Genomic DNA, 13,807 nt, shown 5'->3' on the forward strand with positions numbered 1-13,807 from the left:
TGCTTGGGAGGTTACAAGGTGATCAGGTCATCCCAGGGGGGGCTCAAAGTTTTAATCCCCATTTTACAGATGAGGTAACTGAGGCACAGAGAAGTTAAATGACTTGCCCAAAGTCACACAGCTGACAGTTGGGGGAGGCAGGATTTGAACCCATGACGTCTGACTTCAAAGCCTGGGCTCTTCTAATGAGCTACGCTGCTTTCTCTCTTACCTATAAGTTATAAGGCAAGTTGGGTGTTCTTGCTTTCCCCTCGGGGCTGTAAAATACTTGGAAGATTCTGCCTTTTAATTCTATTGTGTAATCCCATATGCCAGAGCTCTGCACATGACAGTTGTTCAATAAATGCTCTTGATAATGTTGAGGAACAGGAGGAGTAGGAGGGAAAACAGGGTGATCAATGACATAGAATAACTGAAATCCTCCTCTTCCCACACAAACCATCTCCTCCCCTTGACTATTGTCACTACTGACAACACCACCATTCTCCCTGTTTCAGAAGCATATGACCTTGGTATTAATTTGACCCATCTCTCACCTTCAACCCACAGATTGAGGCAGTCCCCAAATCACTTCAGTTCTATTTTCACATCTCCAGAATCAGCTCCTTGATCTCCATCCAAACTGCCACCACACTGGTCCAAGCGATTGTAATATCCTTTCTACTGAATCAGCCAACTCAGTGACTTTTATGCCTCTTGTCTCTCCAGTCCAATGCCTTTGACACTATCCAACCTTAGTTTCATTCACACTGTCCTCTCCTGGTTCTCCTCCTATCTCTCTGGCTGCTCCTTCAGTCTCTTTCACTGGCTCCACTTCTGCTTTCCATCCCCAAACTATGGAGGGTTTGAGGGGGCCTGCTTCTATTCTCCACCTATACCCACTCCTTTGGAGAGCTGATTTGCTCCAATGGCTTCAACTACCATATGTTTGCAGATCGTTCCAAATCTACCTATTCAGACCTGACCTCTCTCCTTCTCTGCAGTATTGTGATTCATTTAATCCATCAGTCATATTTATTGAACATTTACTGTGTGCAGAGCACTTACTAAGCTCCTGGGAGAGTACAACATAACAGAGTTGGTAGACACGTTCCCTGCCTATAACTTGCTGTGTAAATTTACAGAAAGCTTACACTTCCTCCTGTAGGCAAGTTTAACATCTTAAACAAAACTCCACATATTCTCATTCAAACCATCTCCCTCCCTGCAATTTCCAATCACTGTTGTCAACACCACCTTCCTTTCTGTCTCATGCGCCAGTAATTTAGGTGTTATGCTGAATTCATTGCTCTCATTTCACCTGCATATTCAGTCAGTCACTACATCCTTTTTTAAAATGGTATTTATTAAGCGCTTACTATGTGCCAAGTACTGTTGTAAGTGCTGGGGTAGATGGAATTCATAGCTCTCATTCCACCTGCATATTCAGTCAGTCATTACATCCTTTTTTTTTTAATGGCATTTATTAAGCACTTACTATGTGCCAAGCACTGTTGTAAGCACTGGGGTAGATACAAGGTCATAAGGTTGTCCCATGTGGGACTCACAGTTTTGATCCCTATTTTACAGATGAGTTAACTGAGGCACAGAGAAGTTAAGTGACTTGTCCAAGGTCACACAGCAGACAAGTGGCAGAGCGGGATTAGAACCCATGACCTTCTGACTCCCGGGCCTATGCTCTATCCACTACGCCATCCTTTCAGTTCTACCTCCATAAAATTTCTTGAATTTGACCTTATCTTTCAATGAAACTACCATGCTGATCCAAGAACTTGTCGTATCCTGCCTTGGCTACTACATCAGCCTCCTCACTGACCTCCCTGCTTCCAGACTCGCTTCTTTCTCCAGTTCAAACTTCACTCTACTGTTCATATTATTTTTCTTAAAAAAAATTCTGCACACATTTCCCCACCACTCAAAAGCCTCCAATGGTTGCTCATCCAGCTCTGCTCAAGCAGAAACTACTTTTCTTTGGATTTAGGACACTTGATCAGCCCTTCCCGCTTTACCTAACTGTGCCTCTCCCACTGCAGCCCAAACCACACATTTCACTCTTCTAACGCAAATTTCCTCATTGTGCCTACATCTCTTCTTCTTTGCCACCAGCCCCTTGATCATAACCTCCCTTCTGCCTGGAACTCCCTCTGTCTTCACAACAAGCAGACCACCTCTCTCCCCATCTTCAAAGTCTTACTAAAATAATAATAATAATGATAATGTTGGTATTTGTTAAGCGCTTACTATGTGCCAAGCACTGTTCTAAGCACTAAAATAGATACAAGGTAACCAGGTTATCCCACATAGGGTTCACAGTCTTCATGCCCATTTTACAGATGAGGTAACTGAGGTAAAGAGAAGTTTAGTGACTTGCCCAAGGTCACACAGCTGACAAGCGGTGGAGCTGGGATTAGAACCCATGACCTCTGACTCCCAAGCCCGTGCTCTTTCCACTAAGCCAGGCTGCTTCTCTAGGCAACTTCCTTATCTTCCCTATTTCCTATTCCTTTTGCATAATTTATGCACTTGAGTACCCCCTAAGAGCTTTTATAAACACCTCATCCCAATTTGTATATCCTTTAGGCAAATATCCATATACTCTGTTACCTCCCCTATCTGTAATTCATTTTACTGTCAGACTCCCCATATAGACTGTAAATTCCACATGAGCAGGGATCATGTCTGCCGGCGATATTCTATTTTAGAGAAGCAGAATGGCATAGTACATAGTGCATGGTCCTGGGAGTGAGAAGGTCATGGATTCTAATTCCAGCTCTGCCACATCTCGGCTGTGTGACCTTAGGCAGGTCACTACACTTCTCTGGGCCTAAATTACCTCACCTGTAGAATAGGGATTGAGACTGTGAGCCCCATGTGGGACAGAGATTGTGTCCAACTTGATTTACTTGTACCCAACCCCAGCGCTTAACACAGTGCTTAGCATACAGTAAGTGCTTAACAAATACCACCGTTATTACTATTGCACTTTCACAAGTGCTTTCACAACTGCTACACAGAGTAAACACTCACTAAATACCACTGAGTGACTGAGTTTAACTCTTGAATCTCTACATTCATTCATTCAATCGTATTTATTGAGCGCTTACTGTGTGCAGAACACTGTACTAAGCACTTGGGAAGTACAGGTTGGCAATACATAGAGACAGTCCCTACCCAACAGCAGGCTCACAGTCTAGAAGGGGGAGACAGACAACAAAACAAAACATTTTAACAAAATAAAATAAATAGAATATATATGTACAAGTAAAATAAATAGAGTAATAAACATGTACAAACATATATACATATAGAGAAGCAGTGTGGCTCAGTGGAAAGAGCATGGGCTTTGGAATCAGAGGTCATGGGTTCAAATCCATCTACATGGAGGCAATAACAATGAAAATGATAATAACAATGATAATCATAATAGTTTCTATGGCATTTTTTTAAATGCCGGACACCGTTCAAAGCGATGGGGTAGATACAAGGTAATCAAATTGGACACAGTCACTGTCCCACATGGAGCTCAATGTCTTAATTCCTTCCTATTTTACAGACCAGGTAACTGAGACAAAGAGAATTTAAATGACTTGCCCAAGGTCACACAGCAGACCTGTGGGAGAGCCAGGATTAGAATCCAGGTCCTTCTGACTTCCATGCTTATGTTGTATGTGCCAATCCCTGCCCAACATAATAGTAATAATAATAATAATAATAATGACATTTGTTAAGCATTTACTATGTGCCAAGCACTGTTCTAAGTGCTGGGATAGATACAAGGCTATCAGGCTGACCCACATGGGGCATCCAGTCTTAATCCCTATTTTACAGATGTAGTAACTGAGTCACAGAGAAGTGAAGTGACTTGCCCAAAGTCACACAGCTGACAAATGGCAGAGTTGTGATTAGAACCCACGACCTCTGACTCCCAAGTCCCATGCTCTTTCCACTAGGCCATGGGACTCATCGTCTAAGGGGAAAAGAAGAACATATATTTCATCCTCATTTAACAAATAGGGAAATGGAGACCCAGATTAAATAAAGTGATGTGCCCAAGGTCATGCAGCAGACAAGTGACAGAGCTGAGATTAGAACCCAGGATCCTGATTCCTAGTCTTATTTTCTTTCCATTATGCCCCACTGCAGAAAAAAGAAATGATTTTTATCTTGAAACATTTGAAAATTTTACATGTAAAGGAAGATTTTTCTAACAGTTTAGTTTTTAAACATTGGGATATGTCATAAAGAGAAGTAGCGTGGCTCAGTGGAAAGAGCCTGGGCTTTGGAATCAGAGGTCATGGGTTCAAATCCCGGCTCTGCCAATTGTCAACTGTGTTACTTTGGGCAAGTCACTTAATTTCTCTGGGCCTCAGTTACTTCATCTGTAAAATGGGGATTAGGATTGTGAGCCCCTCGTGGGACAACCTCATCACCTTGTATCCCCCCAGCACTTAGAACAGTGCTTTGCACATAGTAAGCACTTCACAAATGCCATTATTATTATTATTATTATTAATAAAGATGGGGAGAGGGTTGAACATCTTTCTCTCTGATAATGTCTTCCTGCTATTGTTTTTCAATTCTACATTTATTGAGACCCTTAATACATTGGGAACTGAACAATACAAATGATAGAACAGTCCCTGCCACCTCAAATTTATAGCACAAGTGCTGCATATCATATATCTGGTGCAGAAATCAGCATTCCAGTATCACTCGCGGGCCTGACATTGTTGAGGTTAGTTTTGCATTGTGGAACTGTTTTGCAGGGGGTTGGTACTACATATTAGTTGACTTGGAATGCTGACAGTGTACAAATCAGGAGGAAGAACATTAAAAAAAGGACTGCAATATTTGATTTTTGGTTAAGATCTAAATGACAGTTATTTTTGTTCTCTTTTTCAATTTTTTAAGTTCCATGTTTGGATGATTATAATAATGATGGTATTTGTTAATCACTTACTATGTGCCAAGCACTGTTCTAAGCACTAGGGTAGATACAAGGCAATCAGGTTGTTCCATGTGGGGCTCACAGTCTTAATCCCTATTTTACAGATGAGGTAACTGAGGTCCAGAGAAGCTAAGTGATTTGACCAAAGTCACACAGCTAACAAGTGGCAGAGCTGGGATTGGAACCCATGACCTCTGATTCCCCAGCCTGTGCTCCTTCCACTGAGCCACATTGCTTCTCAATTATCCTAAGGCATTATAGAAAAGATTGTTTTGAAGGAAAAAAAATTACAAAGAAAATAGTGAGTGTTCTTGGTATTCAGAAAGAAAAGACTGATTTAGTAGTTTTGTAGAAAACCAAAATTGAACCTTCAGATAAGCCCTGTTTTGAAAAGTTGCCATAAATTAGTTGGCAAAAGTAATCTCACTTCAATAATGTATGATGAATGATGGGCTAGAAACATAGGTAATGGTAAGTTACCCTTCCCCCTGTCCTTCCAGGAAAATATCAAAGGGTGCAGAAGATTTCGTTTTCATCCTGCTTCTAACGGATTTCTATAAACAGCTGAAAATTCTGAATATCTTTGTGGATTTTGATTTTGCAGTAATAATAACAGTGTCTGTCAAATTCCTACTGTGTGCCAAGTACTGTACTAACCTCTGTTATGGTTACAAGTTAACCAGGTTGGACACAGTCCCTATCCCATGTTGGGCTCACAGACTAAGGGGGATTGAAAAATGGTATTGAATCCCGATTCTACAGATAAGGAAACTGAGAAGTTAGATGACTTGCCCTAGGTAAGACAGCAGGCAAATGACAAACCAGGTATAATAATAATAATAATAATAATTGTGGTATTTGTTAAGAGCCTACTATGTGCCAAGCACTGTACTAAGCATGGGGGTGGATATAAGCAAATCGAGTTGGACACAGTCCCTGTCCCATATAGAGCTCAAGTCACAATCCCCACAAAGAAGTGAAGTGACTTGCCCATGGTCAAACAGCAAACAAATGGCAGAGCCAGGATTAGAACCCATGACCTTCGGAGTCCCAGGCCTATACTCTATCCACTACGTCATGCTGCTTCTCAAACCAAGTCCCCCGACTCCCAGGCCTATGATTTTTTCTAGGCAGCATTGCATCTTCAGCTTTGCGAGGCTGTATTGGAGTTACTGCACGTGCATTTTATTCCTTCTATTACTACAGCGAATATTTCTGGAGCACTGAGCCTCTCGCACTCTCTTACACTGCTTCAGTGCCGGCTCCTTCCTATCACCACTGGATTGAGGTGAGGGTGGGGACTGAGGAGCAGCAGCAAATGTTCTTTATGGGAAATGAGTGCTGGAGCATTTATTGTCAACCTACAGAACATCTCTAAAATCCAAACTTTCCTCTCCATCCAAACTACCACATTAATTCAAGAATTTATTCTATCCCACCTTGATTAGCGTATCAGTCTCCTTGCTAATCTTCCTGCCTCCTATCTTCTCCCACCCAGTCCATACTTCACTCTGCTGCCTGGATCATTTTTCTACAAAAACATTCAGTCCATGTTTCCCCACTCCGTATGAAACTCCAGTGGTTGCCCATGCACCTCCGCATCAAACAGAAACTCCTTACAATTGGCTATAAATCAGTCAGTCACCTTGCCTCCACCTGCCTCACCTTGCTGCTCTCCTATTAGAACCCAGCCCACACAATGCATTTCTCTAATGCCAACCTACTCACTGTGCCATGATCTCTTCTATCTCACCAAGGAGCTCTTACTCATATCCTGCCTCGGGGAAGGAAAGCCCTTCCTCTTCTTATCTAACAGACAATTACTCTCCCCACCTTCAAAGCCTTATTGAAGGCTCATCTCCTCTAAGTGGCCTGCCCTGTGTACGCCCTCATTTCCTTTTCTCCTTCGCCCTTCTCCATCACCCTTAATTTCTCCCTTTATTCAACGCCCCACTCAGCCCCTCAGCACTTATGTACATATCCATAATTTATGTATTTGTATTAATCTATCTCCCTCACTAGACTGTAAACTCTTTGTGGGCAAGGAATGTGCCTGCTAACTCTTTTATATTGTAAGGAAGCAGGATGGTGTAGTGGATAGGGCTGGACCTGGGAGTAAGAAGGACATGGGTTCTAATCCTGCTCTGCTATTTTTATACTATGTGACCTTGGATAAGTCACTTCACTTCTCTGTACCTTGGTTACCTCATCTGTAAAATGGGGCCTAAGACTGTGAACCCCATGTGGGACAGGGACTGGGTCCAACCTGATTAGCTTTTATCTACTCCAGCACTTAGAACAGGGCTTGACGCATAGTAAGTGCTTAACAAATATCACTATTAATGTTATTATTATCGTTCTTTCCCAAGTGTTTAGTGCAGAGCTCTGCACGCAGTTAAGATCTCAATAAATACAACTGATTGATTAATTCCTTCCAAGCCAAGTGGGTTATGGCTGCACCCCTGCATACGCTATCAATCAATAATAGTATTTATTGTGCAGCTACCATGTGTAGAGCACTGTACTAACTATTCATTCATTCAATCGTATTTAATTGGGACAAACAATGGAATTGGTAGTAATGATCATGGAATTCTCCCCACAATTTGCCAGACTCCAGCACTGGTTATGCCGGAGCTTTACCAAGTCCCATTCTAACTAAGCTCTGCTCCTGTAACACAGGATGTGCAGGGTACACTCCATCTTTCTCTTCATAACTAGGCTATATGTGTCTGAAAGACCAGGTCACTAAGGTTGAACTATAATGGAATACACTTTTAACGTAGGTTCTCGATGCAGCTGTGGATGCTTTCAACATATTGCCATTCGGATTATTATTTTTTATTTTGTTCCTACTATTTAAATTGAGTGACGAACTATAATAATAATTTATGATATGTTAAGTATTTTCTATGTGTCAAGCACTGTGTGAGGTATTGGGGTAGGTACAAGATAATCAAAGCAGAAACAGTCCCTGCTGCTCATGGGGCTCAGAATCTAATTTGGAAGGAGAACATGCATTGAATCTCCATTTTACAGTTGAGGAAACTGAGGTACAGAGAAGTTAAGTGACTTGCCCAAGGTCACATAGCAGGCAAGTGGGAGAACTGGGGTTGGAACTCCAGGTTATTGACTTCCAGCCTGTTCTCTTTCCACTAGGCCATAGTTCTTCCATTCTGCTATACCAAAAACAGTGTTTGCTGAGAAAATATGGCACCTAACTTGAAAAGAAAAAGACAAAACACAATCCAAATACAATTCTCTACCTAGAAATTCACTTCACGTGGCCTGTAAATGAATACAAGGCCAGATTAGTCCTGCAGGGTAGCAATACGAACTTCTTTTCCCAACTGAATACCTTAATCAATCAATCAATCGTATTTATTAAGCGCTTACTGTGTGCAGAGCATTGTACTAAGCGCTTGGGAAGTACAAGTTGGCAACATATAGAGACGGTCCCTACCCAACAGTGGGCTCACAGTCTAGAAGGGGAAGACAGAAAACAAAACAAATCATATTAACAAAATAAAATAAATAGGATATGTACAAGTAAAATAAATAGAGAAATAAATACGTACAAACATATATACAGGTGCTGTGGGGAAGGGGAGGAGGTAAGGCGGGGGGATGGAGAGGGGGACGAGGGGGAGAGGAAGGAGAGGGCTCAGTCTGGGAAAAGAAAGAAGCAAGAAATATTTAAAAGAAATAGAAGCAAGACTGTTCCCTAAAATAGCAGGGTGGTTCAGAGGAGGGTGGCACAGTCCAAAATTACAAATCCAGAGTCGCCTATGCCATGAGTCAATCCTTGACTTTTCTCTAGTATTTTTTTTTTTTTTTACTTTGGGAAGAAAGTTTTCCAGCCTGACTTCATGTTTAACATAAGATAGAAAAGTAACCTTTAGTGATGTTTAATTGGGAAGAGGTTCCAATTCTTTGGGAGGTAGAAATAAAATGCACATTAAACTAGGCAAGTTGAAAAATTGTTCTATAAAAATGGGATAAGATACTAGGACAAGTGTGAGCTACGATTCCCTATTCATCCCCTTCCAGGAAAAAGTAGAGAGATCTGATTTGGGGAAATACTGGGGCATTTTCACTGCTTGCCATTGCCAGCCAGAGCCTGAACAAACTTCTTCTGAAGAGACAACAGAAGAATTGCTACTTCTTAATGGAAGGGTGGAAGGTCACTACTGCAACCATGACATATACAGAAACAAGGGAGAATGTAACATAAAGATCTCTACTGTCTTTATAAGCCTGAAAAAGCACTGAACTTCTTCATCAGACCAGGGCCTTGGCAATGTAATATGCAGCATGTAAAATGCTGCCTTCATTCATTCATTCAATTTATTTGCTCACATTTATTGAGCACTTACTGTGTGCAGAGCACTGTATTAAGTGCTTTGGAGACTACAATATAACAACAGACACATTTCCTGCCCACAACAAGCTTACAGTCTAGAGGGGGAGATGGACATTAGTAGATATAAATAAATTACTGCTATGCACATAAGTCCTGTGGGGCTGGGAGGGAGGATGAATAAATAATAATGATGGCATTTGTTAAGCGCTTACTATGTGCAAAGCACTGTTCTAAGCGCTGGGGGGGATACAAGGTGATCAGCATGTCTGACGTGGGGCTCACAGCCTTAATCCCCATTTTACAGATGAGGTAACTGTAGCTCAGAGAAGTTAAGTGACTTGCCCAATGTCACACAGCAGACATGTGGCGGAGCCGGGATTGGAACCCATGATGTCTGACTCCAAAGCCCGTGCTCTTTCCACTGAGCCATGCTGCTTCTCTATAAAGGGACCAAGTCAGGGCAATACAGAAAGGAATGGGAGAAGAGGAAAGGAGGGCTTAGTCAGGGAAAATATCTTGGAGATGTGCCTTCAATAAGGCTTTGAAGGGGGGAAAGAGTAATTGTTTGCCAGATTAGAGGAGGCAGGCCGTTCCAGGCCAGAAGCAGGACATGGGCAAAGGGTCGGAGGTGAGATAGGCAAGACTGAGGTACAGTGAGGTTAGCATTAGAGGAGTGAAGTGTGTGGGCTGGGTTGTAGTAGGAGAGTAGTGAGGTGAGGTAGGAGGCTGCAAGGTGATTGAGTGCAAAATCCTTGAGGGCAAGAAGGGCATGTTTTCTATTTCAATGATTCAATCAATGGTATTTATTGAGCACTTGATATGTGCAGAGAAGTATACTATGTTTGGGGAGAATATAATGCAACAGAGTTGGAAGACATGTTACCTGCCCATAACAAGTTTTCAGTCTAGAGTGGTCTATTTCTGCTATGTTTCTAGAAGGCACTCACTACTCTAATTACCTCCTGTTTACTCTTACTCAGTGTACAGTACTTTGCATACTGTAAACAATGAATACTATTACTACTACCACTACTACTACCACTACTACTACTACTACTACTACTACTACTACTACTACTACTACTCCTCAGTAGGCACATTGTAATAATAATTGTGGTATTTGTTAAGCACTTACTTTGTGCTAGACAATTCATTCAATCAATTGTATTTATTGAGCGCTTACTGTGTGAAGAGCACTGTACTAAGCGCTTGGGAAGTACAAATTGGCAACATATAGAGATGGTTGCTACCCAACGACAGGCTCACAGTCTAGAAGATGTACTAAGTGCTGGGTTGGATACAAGTAAATTGGGCTGGACACAGTCCATGTCAATCAATCAATCAATCGTATTTATTGAGCTCTTACTGTGTGCAGAGCACTGTACTAAGCACTTGGGAAGTACAAGTTGGCAACATATAGAGACAGTCCCTACCCAGCAGTGGGCTCACAGTCTAAAATGGGGAGACAGACAACAAAACCAAACATACTAACAAAATAAAATAAATAGAATAGATATGTACAAGTAAAATAAATAAAAAGAATAATAAATATGTACAAACATATATACATATATACAGATGCTGTGGGGAAGGGAAGGAGGTAAGATGGGGGGATGGAGAGGGGGATGAGGGGGAGAGGAAGGAAGGGGCTCAGTCTGGGAAGGCCTCCTGGAGAAGGTGAGCTCTCAGTGAGGCCTTGAAGGGAGGAAGAGAGTGGGGCTCATAGTCTCAATCCCCATTTTGCAGATGAGGCAACTGAGGCACAGAGAAGTTAAGTGACTTGTCTAAGGTCACACAACATACAAGCGGCAGAGCTGAAATTCGAACCCATGACCTTTTGACTCCCAGGCTCATGCTCTATCCATTACACCAGTAAGCACTCAGTAAATACTAATACTAGAAGCAGCATGGGCTAGTGGAAAGAGCTTAAGCCTGGGAATCTGAGGACCTGGATTCTAATTCCAGCTCTTCCATTTGCTCATTGGAGGAATTTGGGCAAGCATGACAGGCCTGACCAGACTGACTCCATTTTGTCAGCCAAAGCTGCCATTAGCTTGAAATCATCATCATCATCATCATCGTCATCAATCGTATTTATTGAGCACTTACTGTGTGCAGAGCACTGTACTAAGCGCTTGGGAAGTACAAGTTGGCAACATATAGAGACAGTCCCTACCCAGCAGTGGGCTCACAGTCTAAAAGGGGGAGACAGAGAACAAAACCAAACAAGCACATCACAGCCCCGGGCATGGTCGGCATTTGAACCAGGAGCGACCCTTGGCTGGAATTGTTGATAATGAATGGAAAGTCTCCAGGAAACTATGGTGAGCCCACATCAAGCTGCCTTATCAGCGACTGTTAGTGAGAAGCAGGGTGGCTCAGTGGAAAGAGCACGGCCTTTGGAGTCAGAGGTCATGGGTTCAAATCCCAGCTCCGCCAACTGTCAGCTGTGTGACTTTGGGCAAGTCACTTAACTTCTCTGGGATTCAGTTAGCTCATCTGTAAAATGGGGATTAAACCTATAAGCCCCCCATGGGACAACCTGATCACCTTGTAACCTCCCCAGTGCTTAGAACTGTGCTTTGCACATAGTAAGCACTTAACAAATACCATTATCACTATTATTATTATTATTATTATCCCATGAACAACAACAAGGAAGAAACTCGTGAAGGCACTGATGGACTCTAGTTGAGGCAAGTGATTGCTGGGGGAGGGTGGAGGGAGGTGTGGTTTTCTCTCCCTGTTCTACCCAGTAAAAGGCCTGCCGTGTGGAGTCACGGCTGTGACATGTAAGGCAGATAAAAGGTGGTCACTTTGAATCAGGTAAAGTCACACAGAAAGCACGCTGAAGCATGCAGCATGAAGCACCTGGAGCAGAAGCATGCTGAGAGCAGCAGAAGGTAGCAGCACTTGGAAGCAGAAAGAAGAAGCACTGGCAGAACTGGTTTCGTTGACCAGCAGGCCCCTATTGGACCCTCGGTAGAGTGAGAGAGTGGGTGCATGTGTCACTCCTTGCATGGTGGTAAAAATGAAGTAAAAAACTTTCCCCAGTAACCTTGGTGGCCAGTAGTGTGGTTTGACTCTACTACGTGTCACTGAGGCTTCTCTGGTCCAGGAAGATCCTGGTTGGTATGACTGGGGGCGAGGGCACTTGAAACAGAAACCGGACATGATGTGTCACCATAGGTGTGGTCAAGCAGACCAGTGGAGTGACCTTTGGCTGGAATTGCTTGAAAGTGAGTGGAAAATCCCCAGAAAGTTAGCATTTGGCCACACCTGCCCTGACTGGCTATGAATGCACCATCATCGATTCACCCCGAGTGGAAAGTCACTAATAATACATGAGCACCATTGTCAATGACATAAAGTACAATGGACTGCTGGTATAAAGTTCAGGCCAGGTGACTTGTCTCTCCCTTTCCCACACTTCCTTCTTCTTTCTGGCTCATGACTACAGATCATAGCAGAGTCCAGTGACTGCAGAGAAAACCAGAGTTTAATTTATCCATTCTTAAATGTCATATTCCTTTCATTTTAACCCAGTACTGCATTTAACGTGGGGAATCCACTGGGAATGTGAATAATATCTGCTGTTTTCCCAGAAGAGAATTTGTGGTCCCCCTTGGGCTGGAGCATGTATGACCTATTGATGTGTCCCTTGAGGACCCGATCATTGATGTCTACTATGAATGAACACTGGGGTCCGTGGCTGAAAAAACCTGGTGTCTCCCCATTGAATGAGTTGATTATTCATTCAATCATATTTATTGAGTCCATACTGTGTGCAGAGCACTGTACTAAGCGCTTGGGAAGTACAAGTCAGCAACATATAGAGACAGTCCCTACCCAACAACTTGCCCAATAAGTCACCTTGCTGAGTGTTGGAAATCTTATTATTCCTGTGCATATTCCTGCTTCTCGGGTGGTGTAAATGTGAGTGGCTAAATAAAAGCTCTTTGTATTCTTATCGGCTGGGCGTGACCTGTTTAACCCCAGCTCATATTGAGGGAGAAAGTAAATTCTCGGAACCCAGATCTTAATGACTGGTGATAGCAAGTCATTGAACTTCTCTATGATGTAATGTTTTCCATCTTACTTAGACTGTGAGCCCCATGTGGGACAGGGACTGGGTCCGATCTGCATATATATTGTAATAATAATAATAATGACATTTATTGAGCGCTTACAATGTACAAAGCACTGTTCTAAGTGCTGGGGAGATTACAAGGTGATCAGGTTGTCCCAGGGTGTGCTCACAGTCTTAATCCCCATTTTACAGATGAGGTAATTGAGGCTCAGAGAAGTGAAGTGATTTGCCCAAAGTCACACAGCTGACAATTGGCAGAGCCGGGATTTTGAACCCATGACCTCTGACTTCAAAGCCCGTGCTCTTTCCACTGAGCCACGCAGCTTCTCCAACTGCCACAGTGCTTAGTACAGTGCTTGGTAAACTTGGTAAATAGTAAACCCTTCACAAATCCCACAGTCATTAA

General features: G+C 42.7%; 1 protein-coding gene across 1 annotated transcript in view; it reads right to left on the minus strand.

Annotated features, from left to right (window-relative positions):
• OLFM3 (olfactomedin 3) overlaps positions 1-13,807 on the minus strand; it is a 212,147-nt gene that overhangs the window by 59,296 nt on the left and 139,044 nt on the right. The window lies entirely within an intron of this gene.

Source organism: Tachyglossus aculeatus, chromosome 4, assembly GCF_015852505.1.
Source record: "Tachyglossus aculeatus isolate mTacAcu1 chromosome 4, mTacAcu1.pri, whole genome shotgun sequence".
Taxonomy (NCBI): domain Eukaryota; kingdom Metazoa; phylum Chordata; class Mammalia; order Monotremata; family Tachyglossidae; genus Tachyglossus; species Tachyglossus aculeatus.